This window comes from Sinocyclocheilus grahami, unplaced genomic scaffold, assembly GCF_001515645.1.
Source record: "Sinocyclocheilus grahami isolate Dianchi unplaced genomic scaffold, SAMN03320097.WGS_v1.1 scaffold827.1, whole genome shotgun sequence".
In the NCBI taxonomy this organism is placed as follows: domain Eukaryota; kingdom Metazoa; phylum Chordata; class Actinopteri; order Cypriniformes; family Cyprinidae; genus Sinocyclocheilus; species Sinocyclocheilus grahami.
The window spans coordinates 149917-165550 of record NW_015506006.1 but is presented as its reverse complement, the minus strand read 5'-3'; the positions used below and the strand labels follow the sequence as shown (position 1 = coordinate 165550).

The 15634-nt window shown below is 39.1% G+C and overlaps 1 protein-coding gene across 5 annotated transcripts in view; it reads left to right on the top strand.

Annotated features, from left to right (window-relative positions):
• The window catches only part of LOC107562530 (zinc finger protein 536-like), a 207366-nt gene that overhangs the window by 93232 nt on the left and 98500 nt on the right, over positions 1–15634 (top strand). Inside the window, exon 1 of one of the 5 annotated variants that reach the window (XM_016247161.1) lies at positions 12751–12905. The exons of the other annotated variants lie outside the window; for them this stretch is intronic. The gene's annotated coding sequence lies outside the window, so the exon portion shown is untranslated. Of the gene's footprint in view, positions 1–12750; positions 12906–15634 lie in introns of those variants that run through there. 5 annotated transcript variants of the gene reach the window in all.

The following is a 15634-nucleotide window of genomic DNA, read 5'->3' as shown; positions in this document are numbered from 1 at the left end:
ACACACCTGGGTTTGGAGGAGGGGTAGAGATTGCATCGGCTGGCTGCTGTGCTATCGCATTACCGTGATCCAGCCCCTGTGTTTGTGAGAGCGAGCGGGGAGGAGAGGGACCTTGCCAAATCAGCATGCAAATAACGCCACATTGTTAACTTAATCAGATGCAGGAGAGAAAATATGGAAAGGGGAGAGGAAGGGAGGGAGGGAAGGAAAGATCGAGGGGAGGGGGCTGCACAAACAAGAGTCAGGGTCTTCTGAAATGGCGGAGAGTGAAAGATTAAACCTCTCAACCGATGGGGATGATGTTTGCGGGGTGCTGGTGTCAGGTCCCGTAGGGGTTAAGGGTGCGTGTGTGTGTATTTCTGTTTTCGTGTGTGTGTGTGTGTTAAGCAGAAGACAGAGATGATAGAGGCCTCTTCTCAGAAATATATGAAGTGTTTCAGACAGGCAGAGCTCAGTGATTGGCTTCATCACAGCCAATCAAGTGACAGAGACCTGATGATCTACATCCGTGTTAGGCAACCCAGTGTAACAGGTGTCACAATGGTTACTAGGGCTGTTTATCGCTACATTTGTTTCCAGATTAATTCAGTTCTGATTCAAAAGCATTCAATTTAATTCAGTTCTTTTTTATAATTAGGTTTTATTCTATTTGATTTATTTTGGTATAATTCACTTACAGTGTCCATTTTACTTGCAAATGAAATAAATTCTGTCTCAGCTGTTGATGTAAATTATGCAGGGAAACTTCTGATACTTTTATGAAAATATACTTTTATATTTTAAAAATGAACAACAGCACCCAAACATGCTGTAGTTCAGTTGCCATTTATTTAACACTAGAACCGCCAGGGGTCACTGTATACCTAAAAGCACCAGCGGGGTAAATTTTACCCACGCACATGACAGCTGTATTTATATGGATAAAGAACATATTATTTCACAGTATTATGCCACGTTTATCCTGCTGTTTTATGTTCAAGACTTTTTAATGCAGGCTACACTAATCCATAACAGTCAGTAGCCTAAGCTAAAAAAAAAAAAAAGCCTGCACTGACAACGGAAATTAGAAGGTAGTAGCCTAAATATTTGGGTGATGTAATACAGGATATGCCCCCCTCCTCCAACCTTTTTTTGCACCAGATTTGATTATAATACAACCCTTACAAGGCACAGAATGACAGAAAAAATAAAGAGGGACTAAAATATGAGCATGGAGGGAATTAAGAGGGAAGTGGATAGCACACACCTGGGTTTGGAGGAGGGGTAGAGATTGCATCGGCTGGCTGCTGTGCTATCGCATTACCGTGATCCAGCCCCTGTGTTTGTGAGAGCGAGCGGGGAGGAGAGGGACCTTGCCAAATCAGCATGCAAATAACGCCACATTGTTAACTTAATCAGATGCAGGAGAGAAAATATGGAAAGGGGAGAGGAAGGGAGGGAGGGAAGGAAAGATCGAGGGGAGGGGGCTGCACAAACAAGAGTCAGGGTCTTCTGAAATGGCGGAGAGTGAAAGATTAAACCTCTCAACCGATGGGGATGATGTTTGCGGGGTGCTGGTGTCAGGTACCGTAGGGGTTAAGGGTGCGTGTGTGTGTATTTCTGTTTTCGTGTGTGTGTGTGTGTTAAGCAGAAGACAGAGATGATAGAGGCCTCTTCTCAGAAATATATGAAGTGTTTCAGACAGGCAGAGCTCAGTGATTGGCTTCATCACAGCCAATCAAGTGACAGAGACCTGATGATCTACATCCGTGTTAGGCAACCCAGTGTAACAGGTGTCACAATGGTTACTAGGGCTGTTTATCGCTACATTTGTTTCCAGATTAATTCAGTTCTGATTCAAAAGCATTCAATTTAATTCAGTTCTTTTTTATAATTAGGTTTTATTCTATTTGATTTATTTTGGTATAATTCACTTACAGTGTCCATTTTACTTGCAAATGAAATAAATTCTGTCTCAGCTGTTGATGTAAATTATGCAGGGAAACTTCTGATACTTTTATGAAAATATACTTTTATATTTTAAAAATGAACAACAGTACCCAAACATGCTGTAGTTCAGTTGCCATTTATTTAACACTAGAACCGCCAGGGGTCACTGTATACCTAAAAGCACCAGCGGGGTAAATTTTACCCACGCACATGACAGCTGTTTTTATATGTATAAAGAACATATTATTTCACAGTATTATGCCACGTTTATCCTGCTGTTTTATGTTCAAGACTTTTTAATGCAGGCTACACTAATCCATAACAGTCAGTAGCCTAAGCTAAAAAAAAAAAAAAGCCTGCACTGACAACGGAAATTAGAAGGTAGTAGCCTAAATATTTGGGTGATGTAATATTATAATACAATGTCATTAATCAATATATTAAGATAACCCATGCTATTTAAATGACTAAAACAGCCTATAGACAATAATGAGCAATAATAATTCACCACACTGCATAGGATGATGCGATGACAAATTCAAGCGCACAGCTTCACCTAAATATTTATTAATTTGTTCTGTTATATCATTTATAATTTGAATAAGAGAACAACACCATTAAACGTTGGGTAATCAAAAAAATGGTTTTATTCAGAGATAAACAGCCCTAGTAACCATTGTGACACCTGTTACACTGGGTTGCCTAACACGGATGTAGATCATCAGGTCTCTGTCACTTGATTGGCTGTGATGAAGCCAATCACTGAGCTCTGCCTGTCTGAAATATGATATGATATATTTGTAAATATGATATCTGGATCACTGTCAGATGAGCCATCAGATGCTGAGCCAACCCAGGACGCATAAGTTACCATCAGACTCTCCATCACTCATGGCATTTAGTTTTTCTAATCCCATCCCTGCCATAAATCGTCATTTTGACTTTATTTATGAAACTGATAACCGCTAAATCAGTGAGTGAAAGGCATTGCCTAGAAATGTACAATGTTAAAATATAAGCGAATAATTAAACCAAAGTTTGACCAATTAGAGTAACGTTAGGCTGAAACATCTAAATATGATGTCTGGATCACTGTCAGATGAGCCGTCAGATGCTGAGCCAATCCAGGACGCATAACTTACCATCAGACTCTCCATCACTCATGGCATTTAGTGTTTCTAATACCTACCTTCCATAGATCGCCTTTTTTTAGTCATTTTGACTTTATTTATGAAACTGATAACCGCTAAATCAGTGAGTGAAAGGCATTGCCTAGAAATGTACAATGTTAAAATATAAGCGGCAAGAAACTGACAGCGCAAAAATACATGCATTATATAGGTGGGTAAATTTGACCCGCTGGCGCTTATAGGTATAAATGCCCCGTTTTTTGATCTGGTTTTATCTAAATCATTTTTAACAACATTGGATTGTAAATTACATAATTTTAGTAAAAGTCAATGACTGGGAGACTTGAATGTTTTATTTTAAATCTGTTATGTACATTTGAAAAACAGCCACGGGTAAAATGTACCCCGTGGCGGTTCTAGTGTTAACAGATATTATAATCAACACAGCATAAAAATAAAGTTGTAAAGAATAAAGTAAACTTTAAATGCATTTTTTGGTTAAAATAATGCACTCCTAAATACTAAACTGAACTAATATAGAAAACAGTCTAATCATGAGCTTAATCTTTCAAAATAAATGTAAAGACAGTAAATAATGTCATTAGTTCCAGACACAGTGATGAAGCTGGTATGTGTTTGCAGTACACATAACAAAACAGTAGCTGATTCAGAAGCGCCAGATTGTCATAACAAAGTCAGAATTACCTCCTCTCCTAGGTTCACGAAACGGTCGTCCATAAAATGCATTGCTGTTCTGTTGTAAGTAATCTTAAAGATTCCTAAATGCATCTACTTCTGGAAGGCCAAATAAAGTGCTTTTGCTTTCGCCTAGAATCACACAGCGTCTCCCTGACATGGCTGCTTCAACACTAACTGCGTTTACTGAAACCACGCCTTCTTTCTTTGCGTGCACATTTGGGCGGCATTATGCTAATATTTCCACATAGTAACGTAGATATGTGGGGGCGTGTTAGAACGAGCCGTTTTAGGGGGGCGTGGCAGAGTCTTAACTTTGATAAAGAATATCTCTTTGGTTTTGAGACTTTAGTCTTTGCAACTTCAGGGATCTTATCTATGCACAATCAGCTTGTAACACACCAAAGAGAAAGTAAAACTTGAAATCGCATCATATGACCCCTTTAAATAATAAATTTCAATCATATTTGTTTCCCCTTCTCATAATATCAACTCATTTATGTCTATTTTAATTTAAACCAGCTGTATAAAACACTATAAAAACCTCCCATCTCCTCACCCGGCTGCTGTGTAGCTTCTGACAGCCAAATTGTGCATAGAGGTCACGACCTCCCCAGCGATGCTCATACGGAGATCAGCACGTGAGGTGTGCTGGCGAGCAATGGTAACACATACAACATGTTAACATGGCAGCTCGAACCAAACCAAAACAGATGAAGGGAGGAATATGTGTAATTCCTCCCCACTCGAACAAAAGAGCCACGTGCCCACCTCGCATCTCTCGGGACTGAGACATACCGGGAGGCCGTTTTTCACTAAAACATCCTTGGTTTTATGAACTTATCTTTCCTTTCTCTCCCTTTGCTTTCCTCCTCTCCCGTTGACTGCGGGTCACAGTGGCAGCCCTCCCCTGAAAGAGGATGAATGTGTTATCATGTTCAAGGTCACAAAGGGCAGAGAGGAGGATAAGAATGTGTCGAGCTGGCCAGGGGAAGAAGAACGAGGGACTGAGTGTGGAGACATGTGGAATAGTATGCTGGCCAACCCAGACTTCTCTCAAACTGTGCCTCTGTCTCTTCCCCATCAGTTAAACTCTGATGCACAAATGCCGCAGGTGGAGGGCCTTACTCTTAACAGGCTATGATTTCCAGGTCAAGTGGGCTTGGCTTTAACCCTGAGCAGTGGCACCATGTATTTGGTACCTTGTTCTCAGGCTTTTGTTCCTGCTAGCAAAGTGGATTGTTTAAATATAGGGAATGTGAAAGTCATGCCTCCTTTTCATATGCTGTGTTTAAACCAGTGATTAATGATTTTGAAGTGCCATAAAACTTTTTTTTTTTAACTTTAAAGATTTTGAAGCGTTCTAAAAACACAACAACAACATATACACTATATATATAGTTCAGATACAAAAGCCTCTAAGTGCCATCTGAAATTTAAATTTTTATCAGGCTCATATGTTTATGTTCAGTTCTTTCACTTTAATAGCATAGAAAATAACCTATACATTGCCATTCAAGTAAAATTACTGAACCTAAACATATGAGCCTGATAAAAATGCTAATTTTAGAAGAAAATTTCAGACGGCACTTAGAGGCTTTTGCATCTAAACTCTTCATACATATATATATATATATACAAATCAGGGCTGTCAATCGATTAAAATTTGGGTCCCACTTTATATTAAGTGGCCTTAACTACTATGTGTCCATAGTAACAGTACAGTGTACTTATTGTGTTCATATTGTATTGCAAAACACTTTTGCTGCTATTGAGGTGGGATACGGGTAAGGTTAGGGACAGGTTTGGTGGATTGGGTAGGATTAAGGGTGTGTTAAGGTGTAAGGGATGGGTCAACAGTGTAATTATAAATGTAATTACAGAAATTAATTACAGATGTAATTACATGCAGGTATTTTTAAAATATAAGTACAATGTAAAAGCATGTACGTACACAATAAGTGCATTGCACCAAATTATTAATTTAAATATAAGTACATAGTAGTTAAGGCCACTTAATTTAAAGTGGGACCAACATTTTTTATCTGCTTAATCACATCCTTTTTCTGTGATTAATCGCGATTAATCGCACACTTCATGAAATTAAGCATAGACCATTTATCTTGTTTCAAATTTTTATTTTGTCATCATTTGCTATATCCAGCAAAGTAAACCAAAAGATTGAAGGGTGATTCTCAAAAATCTTTATTTTCTGCAAGCTTTTTTCAAGAGAAATTTAGATGACTTTCCAAAAAAGACACCAAAAGGACACCAAAGAACCAAATGATATAAGGAGCCCATATAAGCACATATGAATGAAAAAAAAAATCTGAATTTTAATAGTATGTGTACAGTGCAACACCAAAGAGCTTTTTTACATTTTAGAGAAGCCAAGTTGCGATACCGAACAGGACTACATGGAGATGCCAAAAAAGCCCTAAACCAATCGCCTGCTGACTGCATAGCCTATATCTACTACAGTACATGGATCTATTCAGAATAACTAAACAGCAACATAAACATGACAAATCAAAACATTATGGTGAATGTGTGTGGAAACAACGTGACTGTACGGAAATGTCTGTGCCTGTGCATAAATACAATGTGTGATCAGTGCGTCAAGAGCACTCATACATGCATTATTATAACGGACTCACGCGTGCTTACTGTACGACTCTTGTACGCCACCGCATTCGTCTTTACCTTGATTGCAGTCTTCATCCATCAAAACTTTACTAGCGAGACTGGTTATCCAGTCGAGAAACGTAGTTTGCGTCTCATCTGGCCATACAGCGGTGGGATGTGTTGACAATCCGTTCAGTCTGTACTTCACACAGCACGTGTGACGTGTGAGGGCTCACGCTCTTCAGAGACAATCACAGAATATGACAGAGCTCGCGTTTTAAAGCGAAACACACTGGAATTAATAATTCACTGAAAACGCAATGCAAGTCTCTGTTCTCTCTGCAATCTCTGATGTAATCAGCCTGGTTTCCTTTATATTAGCGCTGTTTTGGACGGATTGTTTGAATGCATTCACTTACTGAATCATTGGACTGAAGACTTTCCCAGAGTTTAGCGGCTTAAAATGATCTAATCGCAAGCAGAGAATCAAATTTGGGTTAAAGGGTTAGAATAGAAATTGTGTTTCAGTAATTTTGTGTTAATTGCGTTAAATTATTTTAACGCGTTAAGGATTATAAAATTAATCGCATGCGTTAACGCGTTATGATGACAGCTCTAAAATAAAAAAATATATAAAAAAAAAATATATATATATATATATATGAAGAGTTCAGATGCAAAAGCCTCTTAAGTGCCATCTGAAAATGTCTTCTAAATTAAGCATTTTTATCAGGCTCCTATTCAGAAATGTCACTTTAATGGCAATGTATAGGTCCTTTTCTATGCCATTAAAGTGAAATAAATGAACATAAACATAAGAGCCTGATAAAAATGCTCATTTTAGAAGAAATTTTCAGATGGCACTTTGAGGTTTTTGCATCTGAACGCTTCATACATATATATATATATATATATATATATCTATATGTGTGTGTGTGAGTGTGTGTGTGCGGTAGTATAGTTTGGGTCGTGGGTTCTCTTCTATGTCACTATAGGGCTCACTTACTTAGTTTGAGAATCATTCCTCTTGAAAATAACTGTGATTAAAAGGCTTTAGGTAAAAATGTTTAGGTAAAAACAAGGTATTCCGAACACTTCCCAAGCTGCAATTTGTCAAAAACATCAGTAGTCCCAAAACTTGCTATTGGTTGAGTCAGTGTTGCTATATCATGCTGGTCATGAAGGTTAAAACAACTCAACTACAGTGTTTTGATAGCACCACAGTGTTTACACTTTTAGGGGATATCAACCTACTAATGGTCTACTCATAGATGGCTCTGCATATTTTTATTATTTATTTATTCATTTATTCATAACATTGAAAAAATTGCACACTTGATCTCTAAGTTCTCCTCAGTGTGTTACCCTAAATGGGTCCTTGAAACATCAAGTATAAAATGTTAATTTGCATGGAAATATCTCAGTTAAGCTACAGACTGTGCAGCACCTGCTTATTTTTGTTGCCTTTCTGCATAAAAAGAAACAGTGAATGTAGCTTTTTTGTTGCATGAATCATAAACCTTTTTTTTCTTCATATATATAAACAAAAGCCTTTGAGGTTTGACCAGCTCTGCTTTGGTCGTTTAATCATAGTTGTGTGACAGCGTAACGTTGGCATGGAGGTAAACGTTTTCTGCCTGGCTTGTGGTCGAGCAGCATTTTTCTCTCTCTCTGTCTCTGATCCTGCTGGGATCTGTGGCCTCACCATTTCCGATAAAGCCTGATAAATAAACATGTGCCCTGATCTCCCTGAGGTCCTCCACCCTCTCTCCAGAGTCCACCCATTCCACACACACTTCCTCCCTTCACAATTAGCCCACAATAAAACACACCTTTCTCTTAATAAAGAGAGGCTTTTTAACATACTCTCACCCACCACGGTCTTCCTCTTCTGCTCAGCAGAGATGAGCGACTGTGGAGAGAAGAAACACTTTAGTAGGCCTATCTCGTCTTACCATTCACAGACAAACAATAGAGCAGAAGACAAAAAAATAAAAAATTACAAATAAAGCAAAGTAAAACAAATTATATATATATATATATATATATATATATATATATATGTAACATGTAAAAAAGTCATGAACATTACCAGTCAGCTCTGACTTCCTGATGATTTTGATAAGATTAGTGGCTTTCTTAAACAGGATGTGAGAGGGCTGCTTTTTAAAAACATGCTGTATGGACAGAGAATGCTTTCGTAACTGTACGTCTCCACACAGACTTTCTCACAAAAGTGAAACTTTCCCTCAGTTTAGCTTGGGGAGTTTATCAAAGTGACAGAATAAAGAAGATTTAACATCAGCCATATTAAAAAGACATGCAGCGGTTCAATATTTAAAAAGCCCATTTACTACGACAGAAGGGCTTTTTCATTCAAGAGCATATGGCTACGGTACCTGTTTATAGTCTTATCGCCTTTCTTTCTGTGTGTGGGGGGGAAAGGAGAGACAAAAAAGGAGATATTTTCAAAAGACATTGAAGAATCATTCAATTAACAGCGGCATGATGTAAAATAATTACTTGACTTGCCTCCCTTAATGAGTATCTCTAATTAGCCATACATTTGTTTTGTGAAAACTCCAAACTACAGGCTGCGGTTGTGAAGAGCTGGTAAGTATGTTTAAGTAGCGGCAGATTTTTCTCTCCTGTACTGTCTTGTCTTACCTCGACCGGCTTGGAGGCACAATTCGGGACCGATGTATGCACACATGTAACATTAAACACTGAGTCACATCTCTCTCTCTTTTTTTCTCCTTTTTTTTCTCTTTTATTTTAATTAGCCATGCAACAATTAAAATATTCACAAACTAAATTGAACCTTGTCTCCCTCTCCTCTCGACTCGATTTCAGCACCTGTCAAAACAACACCCCTTGTTGGAGTCATTATGCAAAACTCATACGCACAAAACCAGCATGTGTGAGAAGAAAACAGCAATTATTTCTGATATTCACTTATTTGGGGGTTACATTGACATTTAAGTTTTCCACAAAGGTAATCTTTGTTCGCTGCAGCTGAGAGGTAGAGAGGGTGTTGAGAGAAAACAGACTGTCACCTTCAAACAGTCAAATAAGTGATTGTGATACAGCTTTATATCACATTTAGTCAGGTCCTCTTTGGTGTCCTTAAAGGTATAGTTCACCCCCAAATTATGTATTTTTTTCTTCTATTAAACACAAAAGAAGATATTTTGAAAAATGTATATTGTCTTCACAACGAGAAGCAGGTAGTGCAGTTTTGGAACCCATTGACTGTCATTGTAAGGACAAAAATCTTTAAAATATCTTCTTTTTTTTTTTCGTTCCACAGAAAGGATACAGGTTTGAAATGACATGAGAGGGGAGTAAATGATGACAAAATATTCAATTTTTGTGTGAACTATTCTTTTAAAGGTTCAGAGCTGGATACAACAGCACTCTTTCCCAACAATGGAGGCCTGATTTATTTATTTTTTTTTTTTTTTCGGTTATCGCTCAGTATTGTCCCATAGTTGCTGTCCTGAGCATAAGGAAAGATGATGTAATGGCTTGGATGATGGCCCTTTTGCCCATCACCACACTGTGTTCATTGTTTTTCGGCTTTTCTGTGTTGAGGTGTAGTCATGCATGATGGTTGGTTCGACCACGGCTCGCTCAGCTCTGCCACACACATCCCTGTTTTTCTAACGGGACTGCCAAAAGATCGTCAGGTCAGACAGGGTTCAATTCATCTTTTTCACTCTTTAGTGTCTGCCACCTCATGTACAATTGAAATGTATTCATAGTTGTGTGTGGAAACTACAAGGGAAAGTTTTAGAGATTAATTATCACATTGACCTTTAGTAAAGTATGTTTTATGCTACTTTAGCCTTCATCACTGGCCACTTGACTTTGTTTCTTTCTTTGTGAGCAGCTTTCTTTGTAACTCTCCCACTTTTTTATGTACAGACCCCCCTCTAACCCACCTCTACAATTTAACAAATGCTTACAGTTATCCATCTTTTTTCCCTTCTCACAGTCTGAGATCTACAGGCAGGAGGCTCGACACGCTGTGACTACCATTGTACCTCTCTCGCACACACATACAGAGCACATCTGCTGGTCTTCGGGATAATGCTGCACATGTTTAACATAAAGGGAGGCTTTGAGCTTCAGGCCGCCTCTGGATGATGATGAGGATGAAGATGCAGCAGGCCAGGACAATGAACTGTGGGCATTCTTTGGTCTTCCACTGATCTTCCCTCCCCTGGCATCCCAACAAGCCTGTCAGACACACAGGATAAAAGCAGCAGCATTTTTCTCTCTGCTCATCCTTTCAAGGATGCTGAAAGCTAGCTGAAAGCTGAACTACCTGTTGAAATGTTCTCTTAAGATGCTCTCAATGATATATTGTGTGAGACAGACACCGGCAGAGACTGAGAGAGTTTTGCAGGCTGAGCTAATAGAAGGGAACTGTGTAGAGAGGAAGGCGACGCAACCCGTGTGTATTTGTAACTGTAACAATTTGTCTGTGGTGGCTTCGCAACCTATGAACTAGGTATAATTAGGTCACTTACTGTCTAACCACAAATAAGAAAACAACCTGCATCATGCAGCGAGCTGTTTGCTGGATGAGAACGAGTTTGTCCTTTCAGGCTGCGTTGCGTGCATTTCTTCAGTTTGATTCAGTTTCGGTTCTGTGCTGGGAACCTTTGCTTAATGCCTCATTACAGCCTCTAATAATCCAGTTCAGTCAAAGAGCATCGGGAGGAAGAAAAACAAGCCATGTTTTATTGGATTAATTAGAACTATTCTGAAGACCACCTGCAACAGACTAAACATGGGCAGAGAAAGAGAGAGAAAAGGACAGATCGGACCTTTCTGATAAGCGTGCAATGATTTTAACCATCGCTATCGGTTTATGATTTTGTTATTGTACGTTCCTGGCCATATTCCCATAAGTGCATAGCATGCAGTGCCATTTCCATCCATTAAATATGCAACACATGGCAGCCATTTCTGAGCACCAAACTGTTAGTTCCTCTTTGTTTTATACGGGGTCCGCTAATGATTCAGAGAAAATAAAACTGACTTTTGCACTTTCTGTAAATAATGATTGATTTATCAATAACGATGACCTCTTTCATAATTAATTAATCAGCCACTGCATAGTAATTAGTCAATGGATTTTGGTCAATAAAGCTTCACAACAACAGAGCAGCTAATGGCCTTGCAATCTATATTTTTATTTTCATTTCAACTCGCGCATACTTTGACTTCGGTTTGTTTCACTTGTCGATGCCTTCTCCTCCCTTGAAACCACCGTTTTCTGTAAATGTACACATACTTTTCCCAAACAATGATGCAGAAGGACACCAAAATTATGTTATAACAAGACACAAAGCCTGAAAGAGCCAGATCTGCTCTGTGTTATTCGATTTAGGGCTTGAACATGCTGTGTAATCTAGAACATTTAAGGATTAGATGGGTTTTATGTCCTCTTTGAGGTTAGCTGTACACTTAAAAACTCTTCGTTCAGAATCTGTTCAAGGCTAAAGTTTACTTTTGTGTGCTAGTGAGTTTGTGTGTGTGTGTGTGTTTTATATGGAACCTTGATTCTGCCCTCCATGTTGATTTGCGAGAAGCCACTAGAGGACCAGCTCAAGGACGCAAACGCGCACAGGTACCTCAAGTTAAATGTAATATTCTGTCGCTACAGAGGCCTTAATTTAGTTGTGTTCACCTTGAGGTTCCAAAATCAAAGCCTGGCCCTCCCAAAAGCTATCTAACTGCTAGATAAAGCAAAACATATTCATGCACTTTGCAATTCTTACTGCAGGCTCTATCAGAAACCACAATCAGTTAAAATATCTTAGATGCACCTTTGTTTAATGTCAGTGCATCACATTTGCCACTTTTATCACACCTGCCACGAAGTGCACTGGTGTGTTTGCATTTCTCATAGTGATATATAGATCCTGCTATATACTCATACAGTAGCTTTAGCAAGGGATGTTAAGGCATAAATTACACAGTATGTTCTCTGGCGTTGAAACAATGGCCCTGCTTGACAAAGCAAAGATAAGAAGGACAGCATTTTGATTTTGGCATGTGCACCCTCTAATTAAGATGTGGTTTGCAGAGCTTGCAAAAGAGAACAGAATGTGATGTAAAGTGAGGTAAAGATAAGACATAAATCCGGTTGTTTTGCCATGTTGCTTGAAAGGCTCAGTATTAACCACAGACTGTAAAGCTGCATGCCACTGGGCCCTGTGTGACAGTGCTCTAAAGGAAGTCTCAGTGGCTTTTCAAGAGGTGCACGCGTTAATTAGAGCACGCTGCTGCTGTTGCGCTACGTGTGACAGGTAGTATCAGGCCGCTGAGACTCGATCGTTTCGTCTAGCTCCTGACTAACCCAGCTGCCCCTGCCCGAAGAGAAAGAGAGAGTGAGAGAGAGAGAGAGGAAGGGGAAGAGGGAGACGGGGGTCTGGGACAAGGAGCCACCACCGTGTTTGCTGTCAGGCCTACATGCTGTGGGCCACGACTCAATGGCACTGATCCAAATAGGTGAGACATTAGCATTTCTAACAGAGGAAAGATAGGCAGTGAAACTTTGCAGGGCATCCTACAAATGCAGATAAGAGAGACGTGCTTCGCTGAAGAAATATTGAGAGGCAAAACACTGAAACCTTAAATGTGCTGTAGATTTATGAAGTGGGGTGTTTTAAATTTGCTTCTAGGTACAGCTATAAAATAATAACCACATGAAAATATGAAGAAGCGAATTGTGCATGACATTTTTTTCTGCTTTCTTCTGAATTAAAACGACAGTGTATACATTTTGACAAAATGCCCCCCAAATTTGCTAGCAGCTCTGCAAATTTGGTTCAGAGGCTTTTTTTCAGATATGCATTAAGCATGGCAATGTTTAAGAGCAGATGTATTTAGATTTTAATGACTTTGTTTAATTTCAGATAAGGCTTTTGGCTTTCTTCTAATTATACTGTAGAAAATATGCACTTTACTGATAACTGTTCCGTAGTGATGCCTCTCTTAAAGTATTCCCAGTATCAAATTTATTTATTAATGTATTCATTTCTTAATTTATTTATATATGCTCTTATAAAATATTGCAGACTGTGTGTGTTATTGTTTGTGGGTGTATTTGTATCAGGCGTCTTCATTCACATTTAAACGTCATACTTTGCCTCTGCAGAAGTGAGTGTTTGTGTTTGTGTGTGTGTGACACCTCTTTAACCATATGAAATGTAATTTTTAATCAGAAAAAAAAGAAATGACTTGGGAGCAAGGAAGGCATATTAATGCACTTAATTTGCATACAGTCGTCAGGCGAGGCTATGTTCAAAAACAAACTGGATTCGTCAGTTCATTTCACATTGTGTCTGTCTATCTGCTTTTGTTATATGGTAAAGATAAAGAAGGAAATCAAATTGAAGAAAAGGGCAAGCAGTTATCTCTCCAAATGAGCAACTGCTCATCATGCCTCGCTTAAATCATAGATTTATATTGCAGAAGGCATGCTGGCCATATTCAAAAAGGGCCTCGTCTGATATCTGCCAGAATTTGCTGCGACATTGACAAAAGCAATTTGAACAACTCGCTACCCATAAGAAACTCCAAAGTCATAAGGCGTTGCACTAAACCCAAACATCACCCAGCTTTTTTAGGCCTTTATCTGAGGACCATTGCTTTAATCACATGACCTGGCAGAGTGAACCATCCATGATTTATATTTGTCTTGCATTTACTCCTGTATTATATTTTGCTGAATATCAAAAATCTCACAGAACTGCTTAGCCATGTGTAATTTGTTGCGCATGTGCTTACACGCGTGAGTGTGTTTATAACATACTCAGTCTTTAAATGCATAATACACCTACAGTGCATTGTTCACATCCAGATACCAGCATTTTTTTCTTTTAAATTCCTCAGAGTCATAGCTCTGGACAAAAGAGGAATGGCTTTCAGCAGCAGCCCACAGTGTGTTTAGCAGTGACTGGAAGTGGCCTCAGTGTTTTTATTCATGTTGGAGAGATAAGACTGCAACCGACATGGCGTAGGAAGAGCAAATAGCTAAACAACAGGCGGCCCTTATTAGAGTTCTTATGAGAGCATCAGCAAATATGTGCTCCAAGCCCACTGCCTTCTACAGCAGACTGTGTGTGTGTGTGTGTGTGTGTGTGCTGGTTTGTTAGTCTTTGTGTATTTGTCTCTAAAAATGCACTTTTTTGTACCAGACCAATAGGTTCCTCCAACTGGTTGTCTGAACTGCTTGTCAACACAGAAATTAGTTATTTGTTTCCCTGTGCATGTGAAAAACATGTACAGGAGCTGTCATACTGCGGTGAGGAAGAGTGAAATATAATGTGTCAGCAGCCCAGGTGCTGAGTCATTAGGTAGTCCCACTCTAATAAGTAATCTGGGTCAATCTGCACCATTTTAAAGGTTTATTAATGACCAAAGGGTGTGGGTTACCCAGCCCAGAACATTTTACCCTTCCTCAGGCGATGAGTGTGAGAGACAAACCAGCATGTGTTTCCAAATAATGCAGAGAGAAGAGAAAGCTCTCTTCTCAGTCTTTCTAGATGCAGTTTCCTGAACACCTGCTCTTGCCATTGTCTTTGTTAAAATGACCACAGTGCATTTATTTCACATTCATAATCATGTGTTAAAGCGCATAGCCACCGTTACCAGGCAGCATACTAATCAGCTTAATGAGATATTATACGATATTTTGTTGACCAAAGCAAAACTCACTTTATTGTTTCTGAAGCTTGACCCTGTCAATTTCAGGGGAATGCAGCAACATCATTATCCTTCCTTAAGACGATGAGTAGCATGCTAAATAAGCACAAGCTATCTAGATAACAACAGGCACTACTCATGTATTCGTTTTAGGCTGGTGGTTCATTGGGACACTCTGTGGCCATTTTAAATGACTGGGAAGCCTCTGATACTTTGGGAACCCTTTCAATAACGCCAACTGTTGTTTTCTTCTCATCGGAAGCCATACGAGAGTGAGAGAACAGAGAGAGGGAAAAAAGAAGGTGAACACAGAATGATATGCATCAAACATAATGTGCCTCTTAATGGAAAATTACGCCAAGACAAGTGTCGCAGCAGTGAGATAAGGGCTTGTGTTTACTGGAGTAACCCCTTGGTTTTAAGTGCTATTGTTAATATCATAATTGTAGTATTGCAGCGGCTTCATGACAATAACATTGCTCTGTTTCATTAAGGCGTGTAATTGGTGGGATTCTGATAGGATGGGACCA